The sequence below is a fragment of the Microcaecilia unicolor genome, chromosome 3 (assembly GCF_901765095.1).
Source record: "Microcaecilia unicolor chromosome 3, aMicUni1.1, whole genome shotgun sequence".
Lineage (NCBI taxonomy): Eukaryota > Metazoa > Chordata > Amphibia > Gymnophiona > Siphonopidae > Microcaecilia > Microcaecilia unicolor.
This window is the reverse complement of record NC_044033.1, coordinates 313061724-313088256: the sequence shown is the minus strand read 5'-3', so window position 1 is coordinate 313088256 and position 26533 is coordinate 313061724. Positions and strand designations below refer to the sequence as shown.

The following is a 26533-nucleotide window of genomic DNA, read 5'->3' as shown; positions in this document are numbered from 1 at the left end:
TGGTAGGAGTGCCTTTATGGATCCCTTTACTCTCTGTGTTCCGCCCTCGAGGGCGGGGCAGAGAGACATGGTGAGTTGGATGGCTTCACCACCATGAACTTACGAACTGTTTAGGGATTTTGCAGATGGCTTCAGCAGGTTGTCTTCAGAATGTTGAGGTAGCGTTTTATGTACAGATGGGGCGTGGCTGAGGGCGGGTCTATGAGTGAGGGTGACTGGTCCTAGCCTATGAAGACTACAGGATTTTTGTGCTTCTCTGCCTTGGAGTGAGCTTCAGAACGTTCAAGGTGGGATTTATTAATATAGATATGTAATACTTTTTGGATGAAGTAGGAATGCTCCTTTTTTGCATACATTTATCCCAGTGAAGCATAGCTGATTATATATATTTTTTTTTATTTTCCATTTTTGTATTTTTTGCTAGGAACCCAAAGAGTAGCACCATTCCATGCTACCAATCCCAGAGCAAGCAGTGGCTTCCCCCATGTCCATCTCAATAACAGACATGGATTTTCCCGCCAGGAACTTGGCCAAACATTTTTAAACCCATTTTAAGACAAGTTTCAAAACACCCTGGAGTGGCAAGTCTTAGATGGTGCTGTCTTGCAGAATATGCCTTTTTTTCTTTTTTTATCTTATAATATGATGTAAAATTTCAATTTCCTTATATTTTATTATATAATATATATTTTCTAATGTAATAGGAATATTTCCCGTTTTACAGTCTACATGTATGCTATATATATATATATATATGTTTTATTATTATTAGTAGTATTATAGTTTATTTTTTTGTAAACTGCTCTGAAAAGTTACTGCTAGGATGGTATATGATGTCAAAATGAAACTTGATTGCTAACTGCTGTTACCACATCCGCTTGTAACTAGTTACAAAGCTTAACTATTCATTGGGTAAAAAAAATATTTCCTCCTATTCATTTTAAAAGCATTACCATGTAATTTCATTGAGTGTCTCATACCAGGGACCAAAAAGCCAAATTTTCTATGCAAAAAGTGGGTACCACTGAGGGAAAGGCACCATGGGAAATTACTTTTATATCACCAAGTTAAAATTAACAAAACACTCAATTTTCTCTTTAACGTGTGCTTGGAATGCACCATGGTTTATTCCCTCCCATTTCAGTTTGCATTTCTTATGATGATAAGTGAGATGCACTCTCTAGATCTCACCATCCTCTAAAGGAATGCAAAACCAAAGGCTTGCAGTCTGAAGCCTTGGATGTCTTCTGATGCTTTCTCTCTCCATTCAACTCAGTTTCCTTACTCTCATAGGTCCACACTCCTCTTTTCTCCCAGTTACTGCACTGCTCCCCGCTCCCCCCCCCCCCCCCCCCCCCCCCCCCCCGTTTTCTATTTCTGTTGATGGCTCTCTCATTCTCCCTGTCTCCTCAGCTCGAAACCTTGGGGTCATCTTTGACTCTTCTCTCTCCTTCTCTACTCATATCCAGCAGATTGCCAAGACCTGTCGTTTCTTTCTTTACAACATCCGTAAAATCCGCCCCATTCTTTCCGAGCACTCTACCAAAACCCTCATCCACACCCTTGTCACCTCTCGTTTAGACTACTGCAATCTGCTTCTTGCTGGCCTCCCACTTAGTCACCTCTCCCCTCTCCAGTCGGTTCAAAACTCTGCTGCCCGTCTCGTCTTCCGCCAGGGTCACTTTACTCATACTACCCCTCTCCTCAAGTCCCTTCACTGGCTCCCTATCCGTTTTCGCATCTTGTTCAAACTTCTTCTACTAACCTATAAATGTACTCACTCTGCTGCTCCCCAGTATCTCTCCACACTCGTCCTTCCCTACACCCCTTCCCGTGCACTCCGCTCCATGGATAAATCCTTCTTATCTGTTCCCTTCTCCACTACTGCCAACTCCAGACTTCGCGCCTTCTGTCTCGCTGCACCCTACGCCTGGAATAAACTTCCTGAGCCCCTACGTCTTGCCCCATCCTTGGTCACCTTTAAATCTAGACTGAAAGCCCACCTCTTTAACATTGCTTTTGACTCGTAACCACTTGTAACCATTCGCCTCCACCTACCCTCCTTTCTTCCTTCCCGTTCACATTAATTGATTTGATTTGCTTACTTTATTTCTTGTCTATTAGATTGTAAGCTCTTTGAGCAGGGACTGTCTTTCTTCTATGTTTGTGCAGCGCTGTGTACGCCTTGTAGCACTATAGAAATGCTAAATAGTAGTAGTAGTGGTCAGGCCAGGCTGGTCTGGGGAAACTGTTCTTTTACAAGGCCAAGGCAGCCATGACAAAACACAGCTCCTGTTGCTTATTAGAAGTCTGGAACACCAAAGGGCTCCTTTAGTTTTACTCCAACATACAACATACAATGAAAATCCCTCCAACCTCCCCCCCCCCCCTCCCAAATACAGGTCTATTTGCATTTCCTTCCAAAACCACAAGATGGGAATACTTTGGGCCATCTTCTACTAAATCACCTTAAATACACAAGGAAATTAGTAGCAGCCTCCAGATGTTCCTCAGTATATACTATAGGTATTTGAAGGGGGGAGGGGGGACACAGGCCATGGCCCCACCAAAATTTCTTGCTAGGCACCCTGTGTGGAGGAGTAGCCTAGTGGTTAGAGCAGTGGACTTTGATACTGGGGAACTGAGTTCAATCCCCACTACAGCTCCTTGTGACTCTGGACAAATCACTTTAACCCTCCATTGCCCCTGGTACAAAATAAGTACCTGAATATATGTAAACCACTTTGAATGTAGTTGCAAAAACCTCAGAAAGGTGGTATATCAAGTCCAATTTCACTTTCTTTTAGCAGAGCCAGAGCAATAGAAGCTTGCCTTTCCACTGCCTCAGCTCTTCAGGTCCTTGGCTGGCCTAATTAAGCTGATTTGTAGGTGCGCTGAACTGGACATGAGCTGCAAAACCATTGACACTGAGCAGCAAGTGAGACGGGGAACATTTCAATCCCAGCAGCTTCTAATAAAAGGAACTGCTGAGGGCTTACAACTGTTTCTTGGGTCTAGTCTGTTTTCCATCCCTAAAAAGAAGAGTAGTAGCCTTTGTCACTGGAAGCAGTCACAGCTTCCACTTCAAGCTACCTAGCATCAGTTTTTGGTGGGAGCCCCAATCACCCCCTATCAAAAGTTCAAGCATTTGAAAGGAATCCTCCCCTCATGTTGTTGAAAGCTTGGAGGGCCCTCCACCTCCATATATAGGCATGTCTACTACTACTACTTATCATTTCTATAGCGCTACCGGACGTACGCAGCGCTTCACATTTGAACATGGAGAGACAGTCCCTGCTCAATAGAGCTTACAATCTAATTATGACAGACAGACAGGACAAGTAAGGGATAAGGGTTAGGACAGACAGGACATATCAGGGATAGGGGACTGTTGAAGGTTTAGGTGTTAAAAGCAGCATCGAAGAGGTGGGTTTTTAGCCTAGATTTGAAGATGGCCAGAGATGAGGCTCAGATATAAATGCAGCCCTGCCCGTCTTCAGGGATATGTTAAAAGAGTTGCAAGGAGCATGATCAGCACATTTTTAAGCTCTTTTAGGGTCCTCAGGTGCACTCCATGGGGAACCATGGCCTGATTTATTCTCGCCTATGTAAGTAATTCAAATATCTCCTCTTATGTAATTCTGTTATAATCATGTCAGTGTTTTCCCCACTTTAACACTGTCACCTTCTCTTTCTGTAAATATTGAGCAAAATAACCTACTTAACTTCTGCCTTTTGCTGGTTTTCCTGTAGGCATTTTCCACTTCCTCCTTTTATCATGCCTACTTCTCCTTTGGGTTTTTTTTGCTTGTTTATTTGTCTCTCCCCCTATGTAGCCCTGGAGTACTGTGTGGGCAATGGTTTGTGAGAGCAGAGGCTGGCATTCCACTTCCCTGACCTCAAGAGGCTGTACTGAGCCAGAGGAAAGACGAGCTTTTGAGGCATTCCCATTGAGATGCTCTTGATTTGATATACCACTTTAACATAGGCAACCGAGACCCTCGGGCGCTCGGATGCTGTAAGGGGACGTCCGAGCTCAGCCCAGGGGAATTTAAGCCCCCCCCTTTGACCCTGCCCCTCACAGCGGGGAGCACCCGCGAGGCAGGATCCTGCGTGCAGTCCCGTCGGTGCTCGGCGCCATGTTAATGGCGGCTCCGGGCACCGGGGGGCCCTGCGCCTTGCTTAATATTTTGCACACATGACCCACTATTAATCAGCAGGCTGCACATTCAGCATCCAAAGAAGGAAATTGTCCAGTCTGGATGGCTGTTCATAGTAAAACCGATTTCTACTGACCAGTTTATCCAAAGCAGGTACAAAACAAAATTAGATGAGGAAAAAAAAGCAAAGGGGATCCCTTTTTTATTTATTACATTTGTACCCTGCACTTTCCCACTCATGGCAGGCTCAATGCAGCTTACATGGGGCAATGGAGGGTTAAGTGACTTGCCCAGAGTCACAAGGAGCTGCCTGTGCCTGAAGTAGGAATTGAACTCAGCTCCTCAGGACCAAAGTTCACCACCCTAACCACTAGGCCACTCCTCACCTTTGATTCTGAAATCTTTTCCATCCTCCTCTACATCCAGTTCACACCACAAGCTGGCCAGGTACTTCTTCTCTATAGGTCCCTGCAGTATTCAAGCTAGTGGCCAGACCTCTGCTACCAGTGTCTTATCCTCCATAGGTTCATTGAATCCCTTCATGCCACAAGCTCTTAGAGCCCTTTTCTGGGAATTGTTGGAAGACAGACCCCAAATACAAGGTCCTTATGACCCTTCTCCTCAAAGCTCAGGAGCTCCCTTTGAATCTCAGTTGTAAGATGCAGCTGTTTAATTAGGGGAACAAAGAACCTTCCGGTTGTCATGCAATCATATGTCAACCTCTGGAGTCCTTTGCTTGACTAAGGGGGAGAGCTGTCACTTTATTACTTCCCTGCCTTTAGGGTGTAGTCTGAAGATCACAGCACATTCTCACCTGTTTTCCTTCCTTTTTTCCATAATTACACCAGGGGCGTAGCCAGACTACAGATTTTGGATGGGCCTAGGCAAGAAGAGGGCGCGCACCAAGTGTTCTCTCCCCACCACCACCAAAAATATATCTCAGCTGGTAGGAAAATGCTTCTTTCCACCTTGGCAGTCTGCAGCAGGCAGGCGCTGAAAACTGAGCATGCACAGGTGCCGGTATCATGGACAGTAGTATTTTTGTTACCCAGGCCCACCTGTGGCTACATCACTGAATTACACTCTGTTCTTCATGCTGTGTGCTTGCAGCCACTTAAATGTACTCGAAAGGAAAATAAATTATGATAGACAGCTCTCTAGTAATGAGCTCAGAACTGGGCAATAGATGAGGAAAAGAAAAAAGAGAAGGCCCATTGCTTTTGAAGTTGAAAAGGTGGGCAGAAAATCCAGAGGTTATGAAGTAAAACTGCAGGTGAGCTGGATCCCAGCTGCCAATGTTTAACTAGGATTGAAGTTGCTCAGCTCAGCACACATTCTACAAGGAATCACCTAGTTTTAGGTGGCAGGAACACACATAAATCACCTCTGACAGAACACCAATTAGCAGAAAAGGAAGGGCGGTGGGGTTTGATATACTGCCTTTCTATATTATATACAGATACTTATTTTGTACCTGGGGCAGTGGAGGGTTAGGTAGCTTGCCTGGAGCCACAAGAAACTACAGTGGGAATTGAACCCAGTTCCCCAGACTACTGCACTAGGCTACTCCCCCACCAGGAAAAGTCTGCATCATGTTTTACTGATTTGAACCTTCCCAGTAGGACTGCACATGGGTGGAGATTGGGTGAAGCCTGCAAATACGCACATAAATCGTAGCATTCTATAATTTACTCATGTTCTGCTTAACATCTAGGTGTAAGCATTATACCAGCCATAGGACTGATGTAAGCAATTGTCACAAGTTTTGAAGCAAATAGCACTGGCATGGAGTCCCTGATAAAGAGTTCTGAAACAGAGGGCTCTGTAGGACGATGTATAGAGCTGGTGACAGGGGAGCATTAAGTAAAGATAAGTTGTGCTTTCTTCTGCTCTTTGAATACTGGCGCTACATTAATTTTTGAGGCTTATGGACATTCTTGCCTATTGTTTTTGCATTGATTAATCTGGATTCAGCTACAGATACTGTTATTTTTTGCACTTACTAGTTCCCTTGAGGACCTGCTGTTTTTTAAGAAGCTTCTAAAATAAAAATATAAACGAGGATATTAAATAAAAAATAACTGACTATAAGGGGGACATCAAGGAGTCTTGATGATGTGCAAAGCTTTTTAAGTGAGCTGAAAGAGTAGGGAGCTCGTTGAAATTCAGTGTGGCTGTTGGTTTTATTCATTTAGATTTTGCTCACACCTTTTTCAGTAGTAGCTCCAGGCAAGTTACATTCAGGTACACTGGATTTCTTTGTCCCAGGAGGATTCACAATCTAAGTTTGTACCTGAGGTAATGAAGGGTTAAGTGGCTTGCCCAAGATCATAAGGAGTGGCAGTGGGATTTGAACCGGCCACCTCTGGATTGCAAAACCACTGCTCTAACCACTAGGCCACTCCTCCGCTCTAGCCTATACTGCATTCTCCTATTCCCCTCTACATATATTTTGGTTATGTATTTCTTGGCAGGCTCTTGGGTATCTATTAAGTTATAGCAAAAAAAAATTGTATGGGATTGATTTTTTTATTAGACTTTCCCTAAGTGAAGGCATTGAATCTTGGTGATCCCTCACTATTAAAGAGGAGGCAGGGTGTGCAGGAGGTTGGCGTGGGATTTGCAAATAGTATGCTTACAAAGCTTCAGCTATAAGCCCATTGCGGAGTTAAATTTTGTAAAAAAAATTACTGAATAAGAGGCTCAGTTTACAAAGCAGGATTACAGAAGAAAATAGTGGTATTAACAAAAGAATTTATTTGAAGGGTAAGACAAGCACAATCATTACACACCAGTTTTTTGCATTCTGATATTTTTCATCTCTCATATGTGTTGAAAAATATCAGAATGCAAAAAACTGGTGTGTAATGATTGTGCTTGTCTTACCCTTCAAATAAATTCTTTTGCTAATACCACTATTTTCTTCTGTAATCCTGCTTTGTAAACTGAGCCTCTTATTCAGTAATTTCTGTTTTTAATTTCTCAAAATGGTTCTTGTTTGGCTGCTTTCACTAACAGGCAATGCTATCACACTCATTTCTAGGACACTAGGGAACACGTATTCACTCCAGGCTCGCTGCTGCTTGTCTTCAGAAATATACAGAGATGTAATTCCAATATCTCTAAGAAAGTCTGTGATAACTCGATAATCTTCTGGCAATAAAAGATTAGCACTGGAGTCTTCTTCAAGCTCAGAATCTGGGGTGTGACTGACTGACCCAGGGCAATAGCAGTAGCTCAGCTACTTCTGGTCTTCCAATTCTCAAAAGAAGATAAGAAAAGCCACTCTTTCAAGTGGACGTGTAGTGTAATGGATAACGCAGTGGTCTAAGAACCAGGGAAACTGGGTTCAGTTCCTACTATAGCTCCTTGTGACTGTGGGTATATCACTTGGGGCCAGACTCTATATATGGCACCTGGAAAATCCACACAGAAATAATTTTTGCCTAAGTGTATTCTATAAGATTTAGGCATGGTATATAGAATATGTTTAGTTGATATCCCAGCGCCTAAAACTATGTGCCGATCAATCAGTGGTATGGTTCACAACTTTATTATAAGATAATCGCCTGACACAGACTGTTTCGCCCACAAGGGCTGCGTCAGGGGCTCTAAAATAACAAATAATAATAAACCAAATTAAAAGGAGTGGCCTAGTGGTTAGGGTGGTGGACTTTGGTCCTGGGGAACAGAGGAACTGAGTTCAAGTCCCACTTCAGGCACAGGCAGCTCCTTGTGACTCTGGGCAAGTCACTTAACCCTCCATTGTCCCATGTAAGCCGCATTGAGCCTGCCATGAGTGGGAAAGCGCGGGGTACAAATGTAACAAAAAAAACATATATAAAACCATAATCATGCATAAATCATGATAGAACAACAAATAGTGTACAGAGAAATATATTGCATTAATTAAATAAATAAGATACTTGGAAGGGGAAAAAAGGAAGTTTGGATACCATGACAACAAACATTAAAAGTAACTAATAACAAGAATACCACAGAGTCAAAAAGTACCAATGTGCACTGAAAAGAATATTACCATATATGTTGGACCAGTGCCTAACTTCTAATACATACTGGTTTCATTGGAAAGCATAAAACAAATTAATCATGCGTGAATAAAAAAATAAATAAAGTAAAATAGGTCACTCACTGAAATCGATGCAAAGCTAATAAACAACGTCCTCTGAGTGCAGTAAGTTTTGCTTTTACTTAGTTCTTTTCGCTAGATCATGGATGTGCTGTGCCTTACCCCTTCTAATTTTGTTTTTAGTTCATAGACCTTGTTCTGGAGGAAAGCAATCTGATGGTTGTTTTGCACTGTTGTTTTTTAGTTTCGCATCGATTTCAGTGATTGAGCTATTTTATGATTATTAATTATTTTTAATGTTTGTTGTCATGGTATCCAAACTTCCTTTTTTTTTCCTTCCAAGTATCTTATTTATTTAATTAATACAATATGTTTCTATGTACACTATTTATTGTTCTATCATGATTTATGCAGGCCTGTGGTTGTATATATGTTTTTAATTTGGTTTATTATTATTTGTTATTTTAGAGCCCCTGACGCAGCCCTTGTGGGTGAAACATAGTCTGTGTCGGGCGATTATCTTATAATAAAGTTGTGAACCATACTACTGATTGATCTGCTCTGTTTGTATCCACGTTGGACGTTGAGGATCGTCTGCCTTCTTGTTTTTTAAAACTATGTGCCTCCATTTACAGCAACGAAAATGTGGCGTAAATCCCTGCACATAGATGTACATGGACTGGGTCATAGTGTATAACAAGGCATGTAAATTTGTGAATGCCCATGAAATGCCCATTTCCCCATCCATTACCATGCCCCTTTTGAACTGTGCACTTTAGAATTTAGGCACAGTTTATTACTGAATACGCATAGCAAGTTATGCGCAAAAGTCTAATTATTGCCAATTAATGCTCATTATTGCTTGTTAAGTGCTGTTAAAAAAACACTAATGGCTTGTTAAGCCAATTAAGTTACGCGTTGCTCCAGACACAAAATAAATGCCTCTATATAGTATGTAAACTGCTTTGATTGTAACCACAGAAAGGCAGTATATCAAATCCCATCCCCTTTCCCCTCTCTGTATCAGAGCAGGGTCCATCAAACCTTGCATCATGTCTCTGACAGTAACCAGTCTGGGTCACAAGTGCCTGACAGATCCCAAAAAGTAGATGTGTTTCTCATAACTCCTTTCCAGGGATGAAAAATGACTCTCCAAAGTCTACTTAGCTAATAATTTTTATGGACATTTCCTCCAGAAATGTGTCCAAATCACATTTATTTATTTTGTACATTTATAATCCACTTGCATCTAGGCAGAGTAGAATAATAACAAGCATAAAACCAACACAAAACAAAACACATACATAGCTACAAAAAGTACATTGCTGCACCGTCTTTTGAGGTTAATTGCCTTGACCACATTCTCCAACAACAGATCCACAGCTTAATTAAGTGCCAGGGCCGCCGAGAGACTGAGCCGGGCCTGGGGCAGGACCACCGCTGCTGAGCCCCCCCCCCCCAGGACCACCGCTGCCACTCCCCCGGACCGTCACGTAGCCAGACCACAAACATTGGGGGGTCTGGAACCCAAAGTGCAGGGGGGGGGGTACAATTTGCCCCACTTCCCTTACCCCCTGCCGCAATTCCACCTCCCCAAGCCCCGCCAGCAGAAGTCTTCCTCCAGCGTTGTTCTCCACCGCAGTGCCTGCCCTGCTGCTGTTTTTCCCCTCATGTCACATAGCATATGTAACTTGAGGTGAAAGGCAGCCACAGGGCAAGCAATGCAGCAAAGAACAGCGCTGGAGAAAGGTTTCTGATGGCAGGGCTTGGGGACCCCCGCAACCAAACCAGAAGCCGCAAAGCCCTGGGTCTGCTCCTCCCCAGCCTCTAATGGGGGCGATCACCTGAGTCCCGTCAGGAGCAGGAGAGAAACAGACCCCGGCGCTGGGGCCCCCTTGGAATCCGCGCCCGGGGGAATCTTGCCCCCCCCCCTTTTGGCGGCCCTGTTAAGTGTTGCACAAACTTTTCTAGGATTTGTTTTCAATCTGCTGTCATTACTTTCATGGAGGGCCCGTCCTCTTGATTTTGTGCTGTTTGAAAGGTTAAACAACCATTCCCCATGTAACCATTCCACCCAATTCATGATTTTATAAACTTCTATCACATCCTCTCTCAGTCGGCTTTTCTCCAAGATAAAGAACCCTATTTTTTTCTTCATAATCCTCTTTATCATAATTTATATCAGCCTTCTCTGAACCTTTTCTAGTTGTACTAGATCCTTTCTGAGACAGGGCAACCAGAACTGCATACCCTACTCAAAAGTGCAGCTACATCAGGTAGTTAGAGAGGCATTGTAATATTCTCACTTTTGTTCTCCATCCCTTTTCGGATAGTCCCTTCCAATCACTTTGCTCCAGGTTCTTTCTTCCTACCACACTTTGGAAACAGGATTCAGGAATACCAGATGGATTAACCTGTCTGTTATGACTTTGTCCCAGCCAGGTCACCCCTTACCAGAAACCATTTCAGCATTAAAAACCCAACAGATATAGAAGAGAAGAAACCATTAACTTACTGTGCGTGGCAATGCCGACCCGTGGAAGATAAGGATCAGTGGACTGCTTTTAATGCTCTTCGACAGTGTACTAATCCTTGCTGGACTTATATATATAGTTTGTGCCTTGTCTTCATGTTTCCTGAGTTACAAAAAAAACCCCTTTAAAATTGTGAAACTTCACAAGCCAACTTCCCCCTGCCCTGGGCTCTGCCTGTTCATACTTTGGTAACCTGCTCATTTATCTGTGCTCCTTCACACAGCCTCATGCCTTCGAGCACAGAGGTGGTGGCACCATTGTATCTTTTGGGTCATTTTGCTCTGGCTTTAAAATCAAGAGCTACAAGATCAATGGCTCTATTCACTTTTCCTTCTTTAAAAATTGTAAAAAGGTTCAAATTTTTAGGTAATCATTTTTCTTTTCCAGCAGCTCATTTTAGTAAAGATGTTCAGACTTTGCTACTTACTTCTTTAAGTTATTTTCAATTTTGGAAAGATTCAAAAACGTACTTATCCATCTCTACCTGTTTTCAAATCTATGCTGAAAACTCACCTTTTCACTGCTGCTTTTAGCTCCTAGACACTACTCAGTTGCCCTCCCCTTGTCCCTTCCTTCCTTCTCACCATGTACTTCCCTCACCCACAACTGTCTTGTCTGTCTGTATTATTTAGATTGTAAGCTCTTTTGAGCAGGGACTGTCTCTTTGAGTCAGGTGTTCAGCACTGTGTGCGTCTGGTAGCGCTATACAAATGCTAATAATAATAATAATAATAATATAAATATAATATAATATATATATATATATAATATAAATATAAAATATAATAATATAAATTATTATTTATTGCAGAAATTTGTTCTGCAATCTAACAAATAACATGGAATAGTAATTTTTAAATGAGTATGTAAACTTTTTGTTGACCTAAAAATTAGCGTGCGTTAAACACTAGAGACACCCATAGGAATATATGGATGTCTAGCATTTACCGTGCGCTAATTTTAGCGTGACTAAAAACACTAGCGCACCTTAGTGAACAGGGCCCTTAGTCTTGTCTGTGACCCCTGAAGCAGCTCAAGGGTGAAATGTGGCCCCATGTCAGGTATTCTTTTCTGACCTCAATAAAGGGATTTAATTCATGATGCAGCTTGCTGTTGTTTTTCTTGGATGCATCTCTCTTTGGGGCCCTTTAACAAAGCTGCAGTAAGCGCTAACATATGCTTACCACAGCAAAAATGGCATACTGTGTGGTGCCTTGAGATTTCCTGCAGTACCATGTGCACTCTCACTATCTATGCACTAAAAAATATTTTTTTTCATTTTTTGACACGGGGGTGTGTCTAGGGCGGAGAGTGGTCGTGTTATGCACTAATCAGTTAACACAACTACATTGCAGCATGCTAATCAATTAATGCAGGTTTAGCATGTGACAAGGATTTCTATCTGGCAGCACTTGTACAAAAATGGCCACACAGATCCTGCGGATCAGAAGGGCAGCCTAGTGGTCAGTGCAGTGGACTTTAATCCAGGGCACCCAGGTTCATATTCCACTGCAACTCTGTGAGCCACAGGGGAAATACAAATTATACCTGACTGTAGACCACCTCAATAGCCCTCAGGTTTGCAGATGTCTTTAATATTTAGGTAAAGTAGATATATCTATCTCTGTTTCTGGAAGGGACCCAGGTTCAAATCTGGCATTCATAATTTGGACAGGCGCCCGTCTGTAATTTTGAAATTAGTGTGCGCTATTTCCCACAGTAAAAAAGTATTTTTCTATTTTTCTACTTTCTACTGTGGTGGGGGGATTCCTGTTGGTAATCGGCAGCGCAGTCACATTAGCACACGCTACCTGATTACCACGCCAGTAGCGCATGAGCCCTTGGTCAATGGCTGCCAGTAATTGCTCAGGCAGTAAATAGCCGGGCGCAATTTTTCATTTTATTGCACTGCCATTTAATACCCCACTAATAAAAGCCCTTTTTTCCTAGCTGAGGTAAAAAATGGCCCAGCACACACCAAATTCATACATTCAGACTACCGCATGCCACTCTTTACCGCAGTTTAGTAGAATTACCTCCTTTATGCCCATATACTTGCATATAGATGTGGAAAAGCCTTTATTTATTTATTTATTTATTTATTTATTTATTTATTTGTTACATTTATACCCTACATTTCCCCACCTATTTGCAGACTCAATGTGGCTTACAAATATCAGCAATAAAATGGGATGAAACATACAGAGAAGTTTCTATGGTGGGAAAATAGCAAACATCTCCTGAGCTACCCAGATCATCTAGAAAAGAACTGCTCTGGGCTTAACAGGTCAATCAATGTCTAGGTAGCCCCAACTTCTGAACATATGACTCTGCCTTTGAAAGGTGGAAGCACAATAAAATGAAGACCCACATGTGCACTTTTACAATTGATGGTCCTAGAGCCTGGGGAATCTATTAATTCATGATTATTATCTTTTAGCCAAAAGGTAAAAGACTCACCAGTAATTCCTTCACTTTTGGTGGCATTTCCTTGGTGCAAAGAATTCTGTGCTATTTAGAATTCCCAATTTAGAATGCCGCTGTGAGAAAACAGGAGATTACCTTGACATAGCGCACAGCGAAACATAGACCTATGTCGGTGGAATCAGGTCTCGAGTATGAACTGTATTAAAGCTGAGAAAGCTAAGTACTTTGTTGAAGATTAAATTAGCTAAGAAAAATAAGTGAGAAATCACTATATAATTGAAAAATAGAAAAAAAGAAAAATATGAACTTTGAAAATATTGGTATTAGGATCAATGAGGACTGCGGTGGTGCCCCTTGAAAATTGCTTGGCTCAGTTTAGCCAATAGGGAAGCACACTCACTGATCTGATGATCCCATTGAAAGAAAATTTGCCTAATTAGATCTCTATACATTAACTAAGAATCTATTTAATGTGAAGCTGAGCACCTAAGTTAAGGCACCGATCGTGTCTATTCTGTAACAATGTGCGTAAATTCTGAGAATGCCCCCAGCCATGCCCCCTTGAATTTACACAATGTAGGATTTCTATGCACATCGTTCTAAAATACGTGTGGGTAAATCCTAATTAAGGCCAATTAACACCAATAATTGGCTGTTAACAACCAACTAGTGGCACTAATTGGCTCATTAATCAATTAATTTGCACAGGCAAATTGTAAATGCGCAATGATTTGCACGCACAAATTTAATCACCATATATAGAATCCGGAGGATAGCGTGTAACGATTTCTGCTAAACAGATAAATGCAGTCTCTACCTTTGTTCCTCCCCTCTTCCATGCCAATCACTTAGCAAGTTAAATGGCCCAATTTTATTCATATACTAGCTGAAAATATACAGATAAGTGAGTTACATGTTCGTCACTTGCTCTTAAACATACAACTGACTTTGAATATTGAGCTGATTGTATTTATACAGTGGGGGGTGGAGATTTACGAGGTCTTATTGTATTGGTATAGTGCAGATAGCATTCACAGGGCTGTATGAAGTATTGCAGTATTTAAACAGTCCTAACAGGATACACAGTCCTGTGTGAGAGATTATTGTATTTACAGAGCAGGATTTAGGCATATCTTATCTACAGCCCAGACATCTAGGACAGATCTCTCACATGTGTAATTCAATGGCTCCCAAGGCTGAATTTTTTTTTTCTGGTAAGTCCAGCTGCTGGCAGAAATTTTTTTTTTTTTTTGAAAAGTGCACACTTATAGTGTGACAAAATGGTGCAGATCCTCTTCCTCCACTTGCAAACTCATGTGAAAAGACATGATAAAGTGTGTCTCGTCATTAGGGTGACAGATGCTGTATGAAGCATGTGTGTACATCTGCGACTGTGTGCTTATGCCTTTGTGCCTGTGCATACAGACAGATGAAGCCTCTTTAATAAGCATTCAAACATGCGTGGGATAAACATAAAGGAATCCTGTTCAGAAGGAATGGATCCTCAGGAGCTTAGCCGAGATTGGATGGCAGAGCTGGTGGTGGGAGGCGGGGCTGGTGGTTGGGAGACGGGGATAGTGCTGAGCAGACTTATACGGTCTGTGCCAGAGCCGGTGGTGGGAGGCGGGACTGGTAGTTGGGAGGTGGGGATAGTGCTGGGCAGACTTATACCGTCTGTGCCAGAGCCGGTGGTGGGAGGAGGGGCTGGTGGTTGGGAGGCAGGGATAGTGCTGGGCAGACTTATACGGTCTGTGCCCTGAAGAGGACAGGTACAAATCAAAGTAGGGTATACACAAAAAGTAGCACATATGAGTTTATCTTGTTGGGCAGACTGGATGGACCGTGCAGGTTTTTTCTGCCGTCATCTACTATGTTACTATGTATCACTTGGGTGAAAATCGCCTAAAAAGTGTTGTGGGGGGGGGGGGGGGGGAGGTACTGTCAGGAGAAGTTACTCCCTGCATTTGGTGAACAGTCCTTCTTACCTGCTGATTTTCCCCTGCAATCAGAAACACAGAGGGCCCCACGTGGGAGTTATTTTAAAATGTATTTACATGAGGGGGGGGGGGGGCCCAATGGTTTTGTTTGCCTAGGGCCTATCAAAGGGTTAATGCCACTCTGTATTTTTATACTGATGCCCTGAGTAATTTCAGGAAAGATTTAGGAAAGGTTTATATTTTTGACTGTTACTGCATGTACACAGCATATGTGGAGCTGTGTGGTATATATTTATACAATGTTGACAGAAATGTGTGTGGGGGGGGGGGGGGGGGGGAGGGAACAATTGTCATAGCACACACAGTGGCAACATCCACAAGGTACAACGTCAGTGCTGTACAAATGTAATAACATCTCATAATATAGCTTAGCGTATACTGTATACAGCAACATCTCATATAGCCCCATGTCTACTCTCAGTACTTTATAAATCTAAACCCTCATAGAGCCCCACATACATTTCCAGCACAGTATAAATACAATAATACCTATACAGTACAACATATGCTGTGAGCGCTGTATAAATATGATAATACCACAGAGCTCCACTGCCACACCCCCACGTAAATGCACTGTCAGCACACTATAAATACAATACTTCCTATACAGTACAGCATGTACTGTGAGCACTGTATAAATACAATAATACCTCATAGAACCCCAAACCTCCACATACATATCTGCTCAGTAGAAATACAAAAGTACCTATACAGTACTGTATAAGTACAGTAATATCTCATAGAACCCCAACCCCCCCATGTACACATCAGCACGATTTAAATACAGTAGTAGTAGTGCTGGAGTGCTGTATAAATACAGTAATACCTCATGGAAAATATAGTAATACCTCATAGAGCTCCACACCCCCACGTAAATGAACTGTTAGCACACTATAAATACAATACTACCTATACAGTACAGCATATACTGTGAGCGCTGTATAAATACAGTAATACTCGACAAATTATAATCAATACAAAAGGAAATCTCCCTCTAATTTTCTCAACTCAATAATAAATACAAAAAAGGAGAAGATGTATAGAAAAATATCATCAGCTCAATTTACTGACCAAAAAATTTGCATTCAATTAATTAATTGAATGCAAATTTTTTGGTCAGTAAATTGAGCTGATGATATTTTTCTATACATCTCCTCCTTTTTTGTATTTAAATACAGTAATACCTCATAGAGCCCCACAACACCATGTACACTGTCAGCATGGTAGAAATACAATAATACCTATACAGTACAGTATATGCTGCGAGCACTGTATAAATACAGTAACTTATAGTGACATAGTAAATGACGGCAGATAAAGACCTGTATGGTCCTTCCAGTCTGCCCAACAAGATAAACTCATTTTACATGGTATGTGATACTTTATATGTATACCCGAGTTTGATTTGTCCTTGCCTTTCTCAGGGCACAGACTGTAGAAGTCTGCCCAGTATTGTTCTTGTACTAAGTTCTGAAGCTAACGTCGAAGCCCCTTAAAATTTACACTCCAGCCCATCCCTATCTATTCAGTCACGATCAGGGCGTAGACCGTAGAAGTCTGCCCAACTCCCATTTTGTTTCCCAATTACCGGCGTTGCCTCCCAATCTCTGCTAAGATTCCTTCTAAACAGGATTCCTTTGTGTTTATCCCATGCATGTTTGAATTCCGTTTTCATCTCCACCACCTCCCGTGGGAGGGCATTTCACATATCCACCAACCTCTCCATGAAAAAATACTTCCTGACATTAGTCTTGAGTCTGCCCCCCTTCAACCTCAATTCATGTCCTCTAGTTCTACCGTCTTCCCATCTCCGGAAAAGGTTAATTTGCGGATTAATACCTTTCAAATATTTGAACGTCTGTATCACGTCACCCCTGTTTCTCCTTTCCTCCAAGGTATACATGTTCAGGTCAGCAAGTCTCTCCTCGTACGGTTTGCAACGCAAATCCCATACCGTTTTTGTAGCTTTTCTTTGCACCGCTTCCAGTCTTTTTACATCTTTAGCAAAATAAGGCCTCCAAAACTGAACACAATGCTCCAAGTGGGGCTTTACCAACGACTTGTAAAGGGGCATCAATACCTCCTATCTTCTGCTGGTTATGCCCCTCTCTATGCAGCCTAGCATTCTTCTGGCCACGGCTGTCACCTTGTCGCATTGTTTCTTCACCTTTGGATCCTCAGACACCAACACCCCAAGGTCTCTCTCCTGAGTCAAGCTTACAAATCTTTTCCCTCCTATCCGGTATCTCTCTTTCGGGTTTCTGCACCCCAAGTGCATCACTCAACACTTCTTGGCATTAAATTTTAACTTATACATCCAATGCACTCTGATTTTTATGAATATACAAAACCTTTCTTTAACAACAAATGTACATGTATCATAAACCAACACAAGCTTTGCAAAGCTCACATATATCCATCTTGTGCACCTTCATGCATACCATCACTCGCTTAACAAACATTCAATACCAACAACAATGCTCATTTTTAGCTATAATTGATCACCAGCTGAAGATAATAGTAGTCCAGGGTCACAGTCCAAAGCGAACCCTGTTACCGATAGTCATATCCTTGACGATAACAAAAAACATCTAGCGGATAATTTCCGCATTCAAAGTTACTCAAGTTTCCCAAACAGCTGGCAAGTGTCTTATGTTAAACCAGGTGCTGCTCATCAGTTGTACCTGCACCTTAACTGCATGAATACCGGTACACATTGACGGAGGCAGGAGCGTAACAAAACCATCAGACCATGCTATTCAGCAAGGATTTAATTGGTACCATTCCTCAATGCAAGACCGCATTTCAGTTTTCCTTCATCAGGAGGAACTGTGACTCGAAACCTGAAAAAATAAACAATAAACCAAACCATAACCATACCCACAACCTCATACTTTATATTTAACAATATCAGTACTCACCTTGGGCTACTACTGAAAAAGGGGTGACCAAACTCAATATAAATAAACACATATATATTTGGGTGCCCTTCTGTACATGTTGTATTATATTGCACTTGTGCTGATATAAATATCCATCAAATACTGTGACCATTATTTTCCCTTTTCTCCTCAGCACGACATACCATTGTTGATGCATTGAATGTGAAAAGATGACCCAGCTGCTTGTAGGTCCTTGGTGGCCCCCACCAATGTGGTGTGATTGTGGGTAAGGGTGTCTGGTGATCAGAGAGCAAACATCGTCTGTGCGCTACCTAGAGTTATCTACAAGTTTCTACTTGGCAGATCACAAGTGCTACACAACAAATCTATTATTTACAGCACTCTGTGCTGTGGGGCTCTATGGTAAGGGGGAGGGAGAGAGGCTGGATGGCCGTGTTCCTCAACCAAACCTGCACATACGGCCATGCAGGTTGGAATGAACAGGTGGCCTTCTATATGGCCACAATTATCACAGATATGCATCAAATTTCTCTTTCACACTTCACATTTCATGCAATGCATATTGCTGCCTCCTCTCACAACACATCAACACCAGGATTTGATATTATGTAATGCACAAGGTACAGACACACACAGCCTGTTATATGCAATAAAAAAACATATATTTATTTAAACATGGTGACACAAATCCCCCCCCAACCTTACAAATCCCCCCAACCCTACTAATCCCCCCAAACCCTACAAATACCCCCAACCCTACAAATACCCCCCAAACCCTACAAATATCCCCCAAACCCTACAAATATCCCCACTCCCCCAAAGTCTTTCAAGGGCAGCCACGCCCTGTGTGTAGTGCCCTTTGTAGCAGGGTAATGAGCAGTGCCAGAAGCACCCTCAGTGGCCTGTGGAGCTGCTCATTACCCTGCCTTATGGCTCTGAGCTCCTGAAGCACCTGGTTCTGACCATCTACCAGCTGTTGCAGGAGGCGCAGGTCTGGAGCTGGCCCAGGGGCTGGAACTGGCCCAACGAATGGAGCTGGCCCAGGGGATGGAACTGGGGATGGTGAGGGTGATGGAGCGGTTGGTGGTGAGGGTGATGGAGCGGCCGGTGGTGAGGGTGATGGAGCTGCCGGTGGTGAGGGCTCCTCCATAATGCCCTCATCAATGATGAGGACCCCCTCCTCCTTCTCCTTCTCCTCCTCCTGCTGGGCCTCCTCAGCCGCCTCCTCCTCCTCCTCCTGCTGGGCCTCCTCAGCCACCTCCTCCTGCTGGGCCTCCTCAGCCGCCGCCTGCTCCTCCTCCTGCTGGGCCTCCTCAGCCGCCGCCTGCTCCTCCTCCTGCTGGGCCTCCTCAGCCACCTCCTCCTCCTCCTCCTGCTGGGCCTCCTCAGCCGCCGCCTGCTCCTCCTCCTGCTGCTGGAGCCCTGTGTATGTAAAAGGATTGTAGGTGACATCAGCACATGCAACATGGCTTGCATAGTGCAGGAGCTAAGTGGCCTGAGGCGGGGGATGGGGAAAGGTGTGGTGAGGCGTGGCCTATACCTATGGGGACTGAGATGCGTCAGATGACATGACAGGGAACCCTGGAAGGTGCTCTGACACAGAACACACAGGACATGTTGACAGACCAGACTCATTGGTGACCAGCATGTTTGCATTATGATATGTGACAAGGGTTTGCTGACAGGTTTTTCTTCTTTGTATTGTTTGGGGGGGAGGAGGGGGTTTAGCACATAACTTTAATATGAGGCAATGACATCCACTAAAAGTAGGACCTCAGGCAGGCCTACCAGGAACCAGTATCCACCCACCCCAGAAAGGGGGATACTAAAGTGAGGCATGTCATCTAATTTATCTCGGAGGAGGTTGGTTGGAAGTTGCAGCCACACTCATGGGAGGGCACCTGCAACCTGAGGCCTTGATCTGGGACAGAGGTATTATGACGTACTAGTTGCCTATTAGCCACATGGAAACTGATATTGTACAGTACATTTGCATTATTCAATAAATACATTTACAAATGAGTACAGGTGTCCTGTTTTTAATACTTACGTTGAGCCCTCAGGTGCCGTCGCACTGCCCTGATGATGTCAGGGCTCTCCCGCCTTACTCAACGGAACCTCCTGCGTAGGGACTCTAAGTCCCTGTGAATGCCTGTTATGAGTGCGGGCCCTTGATGCGTGCAGAGCTCAGCTTGCCTTATATAGATGAGTATGAACATTGCGAACCTTTTCACATATACACAAAATGCATATAGCTGCATGTTCCTAGGTACAGTGCATGTAGTTCCAGACATCCAGATACGGAAAATATGAGGAATATTCGGTGGAGTGGCATGATCCTCCTGTAGTTTACGCTTATGAACGTTCCTCATATTTCCCGTACCTGGATGTCCGAAACTGCATGCACTGTACTTGCGGAACACCTAGGTACATTCTTTTGACTATAGTTTATGCGGGCCGGATTTAGTCGTTTTCAACTGCGATAATCGAATGTCTAAAGGCGCCCTTTTTACTACCCTTTGTGCGGCCGTTATTTGGGCGTTTTGAACAGCGATAATCGAATGTCTAAGGACATCCATATTATTTTTCGATTATACCTACCGGATTTTGCCCGTCTTCGCAAGGGCGTCCTAATTCGTACTTGGACGACATTTCAATTATGCCCCTCCAAGTAGATTACATCTAGCGCATGTCCCTCATCCAATTCATTGGTCACCCAGTCAAAGAAGTCAATAAGATTCGTTTGGCAGGATTTTCCTTTGGTACAGCCATATTGCTTCGGGTCCTGTAACCCATCGGCTTCTAGAAAGTTAACTATCCTTTCTTTCAGCAGCGACTCCATTATTTTTCCTACCACCGACGTGAGACTTACCGGTCTGTAGTTTCCCACTTCTTCCCTGTCTCCACTTTTGTGAAGAGGGACCACATCTGCTCTTCTCCAATCTCGCGGAACCTCTCTCATCTCTAAAAATCTATTAAACAAATCTTTAAGAGGTCCCACCAGGACCTCTCTGAGCTCCTTCAGTATCCTGGGATGTATCCCATGAGGCCCCATAGCTTTGTCCACCTTCAGATTCTCCAGCTGTTTATAAACTCTTTCTTCCGTAAACAGCGCAGTATCCACTCCATTCCCAGACGTTCACTCGGCAGCCAACCGTGGTCCTTCTCCAGGATTTTCCTCCGTGAACACCAAAGAGAAATAATTGTTTAGCACGTTCGCTTTATCTTCATCACTCTCCACATAGCCATTCTCATTATCTTTCAGTCTCGCAATTCCATTCCTATCTCTTCTCCTTTCTCTAGTATATCTGAAAAAGGTCTTGTCACCTCTCTTTACATCTTTAGCCATTTTTTCTTCCACTTGCGCTTTCGCTAGCCATATTTTCTTCTTCACTTCTTTGAGTTTAATCCGATAATCTTTTCCGTGATCCTCTCATTGCGTTCTTTTGTATTTCTTGAACAAAGCCTCTTTTGCTCTTATTTTTTCAGCTACTTGTTTGGAGAACCATATAGGCTTTCTGCTTCTCTTGTTTTTGTTTACTTTCCTCACAAAAGGTCAGTTGCCATATTTAGAGCAGCCTTTAGCTTGGACCACTGTTTTTCCTCTTCTCCTACGCCTTCCCATGCCAACAGCTCCTTCTTCAGGTATTCCCCCATTTTATCAAAATCAGTACATCTGAAATCCAGTACTTTGAGTTTTGTGCGTCCGCACTCCGCCTTCTTCCTTATATCAAACCAGACGGTGGGAACTAGATCCAGCATTGGCCCTTCCCTCGTGGGTTCCGTCACCATTTGTCTGAGCAAGGCACTTTGACAGGCATCCACAATCTCCCTACTTCTTTCCGATTCCGCAGACGGGACGTTCCAATCCATGTCATACAAATTGAAATCTCCCAACAGTAGCACCTCCCCTTTCATACCAATCTTTTGAATATCTTCTATCAGATCCTTGTCTAACTTCTCTGTTTGCATAGATAACCCCCATGTGGATACAGGTTCCGTCTTCTCTTTCCAGGACAATCTATAAAGCTTCTTCCTTTCCCTGGGTTCCCAGTATTTCAGCTGCTCTGATATTGTCTCTCACATACAGAGCCAGTCCTTCACCTCTTCGGCCGTCTCTATCCTACCTAAAAAATTATAGCCTGGTATGGTCACATCCCATTCATGGGAATCGTTAAACCACGTCTCCGTAATAGCATCAATATCCAAGTTTTCTTCAAACATCAGGGCTTGCAAGTCTTAAATCCATCAGCATTTGTGCACATAGCTTTCCATGTGCTTAGTGAGTTTGGGTGGTTTTCTATATTTACATGACCTGTCCCTCAGCCATCATGTTTATTCTGGGGGTAACTTTGCAAAATCCCCTGTTTCCTTTTGTCACCCCCACCCGCTAGTTTAAATGTCTAGAAACATACTGTCTGAATTTCTCCCCAAGGTATCCTTTTTCCCATCACAGAAAGATGTAGCCAGTGCCATAGCGAGGGTGGCTGACACACGTGGCAGGTCGCCGCTGCGCACCCCCCCTGGAGCGCATTCTTACCACTGGCATAGGAAAGGGTAGGAGGGCCACTCTGCCCCGAGTCGCTGGGAGCTACATCGGCTCCCTGCTCTCTCTGCCCCGGAACAGGACCTGTTCCGGGGGCAAAGAGAGAAGGGAACCAGCGGAGCCAACACCCCCCCCCCCCCCCCAGCAGCGTGCACCCGGGGCGGACCACCCCACCACCCCCCTTCCTACGCCACTGGATGTAGCCCATCATTACAGTACAGCCTTTTTCCACTTATTACCCCATTAAACCTTCTTCTTTACACCAAGACTCCAGCCAATTTATTTTTATTTTAGTTACATTTGTACCCTGCGCTTTCCCACTCATGGCAGGCTCAATGCGGCTTACATATACAGGTACTTATTTGTACCTGTGCCTGAAGTGGGAATTGAACTCATTTCCTCAGTTCCCCAGGGCCAGAGTCCACCACCCTAACCACTAGACCACTCTTCCACTCCACTTATTGAATTCCTCCTTTTTGTGTAGTCTTTCCTCTCCTCTCCCCCACATAGGAATTACTTCAGAAAAAGCCACAGTCCGAACCAAAGATTTCAGTCCCTCCCCAAGCTTCTGGAACGCTCTCTGTGCTGTAAACTTGCTATTGTTGGCCAGATCATTTGTCCCCAGGTGAATTACAACATCAGCATTTGAAGCCTTGCTCTCTTCTCGGATCACTTTCAATATTTGGTCTGTACATCTTGTAGCTGAAGATCCTGGAAGACATTTCACTAGGTTGGAACACCTGAACTGTGTTCCTAAGTTAATGCCTGAGCAGTAAGAATTTTCTTCTTTTCACCATTCTGTCATTATTTGGGGAATGTTTCTTGGGTTGTGCTACTTTCATTGCCTCTGGTTGTACCACAGTACTTCTTTTTTCACCATCATAATGATGCAATGCTGCAAAAGAATTTGACAGGGGCAAATCTTGGAAGGAGGAGTGTTTTTGTGTCAAAGATCTTAGCATACCAGAGCCTACTGTGACCCATCTATTCCTCTGATGTTTCATTCTCTGAGGCAGTGGTGGCAGTAAATTAGCTGGGAAGTGAGTAATCCTGGATGCTTCTTTAATTGTAGTTAATTCCTTCTTGAGTTTGTTGATATTTGGAGACAGGACAAGCTCTAAGGTTTCAGATAGTTTGCCTTACGATTAAAGCAGAACATATATTGCACTGAATGAAGGTCATAATGATGTGATTCACAAGTGTGAAAAGGTGAATTATGATTAGGGAATAACAAGAATTAGCATTGACCAATTAAGTGTAATGAAGATACTTGTCCCTTGATTGCCCTATATAAAGGGAGTTTACCTAGGGGTGGGTGGATGGGACTAGGACCTCAGTTACCAATCAAACCAAGTCTGAAAATGCCCAGCATAGCTCACAGCTCACAAGGTAAACTTAGATTCTACCATACAGCTCAAAACAAAATTGCCCCTCCTCTAGAGCTATGAGTCACCAGATGCTATGTAACCAAATTGATTGAATTAAGTCTCTAGCAGTGTAGATTCAACACACAATTCTAATGAAAACAGACACCAGATTCTGTAACCAGACTGACTAGATTAAGTCACAGTGACTGGATTAATAGAACCCCACACCCCCAAGTACACTTCAGCACAATATAAATACAATAATACCTATACAGTACAGCATATGCTACAAGTGCTGTATAAAAACAATAATACCTCATAGAGCCCCACACCCCCACATGCACATCAGCAAGGTATAAACACAATAATACCCATACAGTACAGTATATGCTGTGAGTTCTGTATAAATACAATAATACCTCATAGAGCCCCACACCGCCATGTACTCTGTCAGTACAGTATAAATTTAATAATACCTTACAGAGCTCCATACCCCCATGAACACTGTCAGCATGGTATATATACAATAATACCTATACAGTTCAGCATATGCTGGAAACACTATATAAATATAATAATATCTGATAGAACCCACACCCCCCGCGCACATGTCAGCATAGAATTATAAAATAATACCTCAAAGAACCCCACACCCCCATGTACACCGTCAGCATGGTATAAATATAATAATACCTTATAGAGCCCCACACCCCCACGTACATATCAGCATATTATAAATACAATAATACCTATACAATATAGCATATGCTGGAAGCGCTGTATAGATACAATAATATCTCATTGAACTCTTACACCCCCCCACACACACACTGTCAGCATAGAATAATATAATAATAATACCTCATAGAACCCAACACCACCACGTACACTGTTAGCATGGTATAAATACAATAATACCTCACAGAACCTTACACCCCTCATATACACTGTCAGGTATAAATACAATAGTACCTATACATATGCCATGAGTATTGTATAAACGCAATGAGACCTCACAGAGCCCCATGTTCCCATGCACTCTGAAATGATCGGGTAATTATAATTAGTGAGGAAGTGCAGGGGTGTGTGATTCTTATCATTTGTCATTTGTGCCTATAAACACCATTGTGCTAGAAAACAGCATGGACTGCTGAAGTGTGGACTTTTTAGAGGAGGTAAATAACTGGAGGCATGTATGAAACAGCAAGCTTTTTATTCCGAAAAGAAACATGCAAACACAGAGGTAAAATACATTGCAGAAGGAAAAGAACTCAGATTTAGGAATTAGTGAAAAGAATGAAGGAGCAGGCAAGAAGATCTTTTAAGGAAACTACCTGCCTAAAGTTGAATAAATGTCATACTGGCATGATTGGTTAAGGAAGTATCTTCCCCAAAGAGACTACCGCCTTAAGAGAGAATAGGATGATTTACCTACTGTGAATGACTTTGCCATAATCCTGGGAATTCAGCCTCCAGATGCCCGATTATAAGGATCATAGTCCTCTCCAGAGCTTCAACTTCTCTGTCTTAGCCACAGATCCCCCCCTTCTTCCCTTAAAGGTTCTCAGCCTCTCAGCTGTACTCCTGGATGTATCATTTCCTCTTCTGAATTGCCCAGATAGGTGTGCTCCATGAATTTATAACCTGCTCACTTCTTCCCTCCTATAAAAACTGGTTGGGCAGGTCCCTATACTGTTACGCATGCTGTTCTAACAACTGGGGCAGAAAGGTGTGTAAGAAACTAAAGTACAGGCTGGGGTTGTCCAGCAGCAGGAAATTCCTTGATTTCATGGAACTCTGTAAAATGATCACATCTGTCAATACTGAAATAGCTGGGTGGGGGAGGAGTGATGTAAGGCACGTGTGAGGCATAAGAGCCAGCTCTGTGGGTGCTGAGGGTGCTTGAGCACCCCCCAATACTGAACAAACTCCTTGACTGTTTCCAAGGCGATATAATTTCTGTTGAGCTTAACACCCCCAATAATTTTGTAAAGTTGGCTCCTATGGTGTGAGGTGTGCTGATAGGGCTGTGAGTGTGTCCCTGAGTACTGGCATAGCAGGAGCTACTGCTCTCCCTGAAATTATTAACTATGATAAGACCACACTCTCGGTAATAAATGCCTTGTTTAAATACTGATAATCAGAAGTACTGTGACTATTGAGCACCCTGAAGATCCCATTGGTCATGACACAAAAGAAACCTGTCTAAAGAACAGGAGTAGAGGGGGAACCAATTAAATTCCAACCAACTATAAAGGTGAATTAACATGCATAAAATTGTATAAATTAGTAGACAAAAACAACGAAGGCAAGATTTTTCTAAAAAAAAGAAGAGAAAAAAGGGTAGGCCAGAAGCTTAGCCGGCGGTGGGAGGCAGGGCTGGTGGTTGGGAGGTGGGGATAGTGCTGGACAGACTTATACGGTCTGTGCCCTGAAAAAGACAGGTACAAATCAAGGTAAGGTAAACACAAAAAATGACACATGTGAGTTTATCTTATTGGGCAGACTG

General features: G+C 43.0%; 1 protein-coding gene across 4 annotated transcripts in view; it reads right to left on the bottom strand.

Moving 5' to 3' along the window:
• Nucleotides 1-25619, bottom strand: part of GPR84 (G protein-coupled receptor 84) — a 44181-nt gene extending 18562 nt beyond the window's left edge. The window contains exons 1-3 of one of the 4 annotated variants that reach the window (XR_003941315.1): nucleotides 25456-25619; nucleotides 10766-10886; nucleotides 2228-2468 (exon numbers count right to left, since the gene is read on the bottom strand). The gene's annotated coding sequence lies outside the window, so the exon portion shown is untranslated. Of the gene's footprint in view, nucleotides 1-2227; nucleotides 2469-10765; nucleotides 10887-25455 lie in introns of those variants that run through there. The other 3 variants (XM_030195476.1, XM_030195477.1, XM_030195479.1) reach the window with 3 other exon arrangements.
• Between the last annotated feature and the right edge of the window lie 914 nt (nucleotides 25620-26533).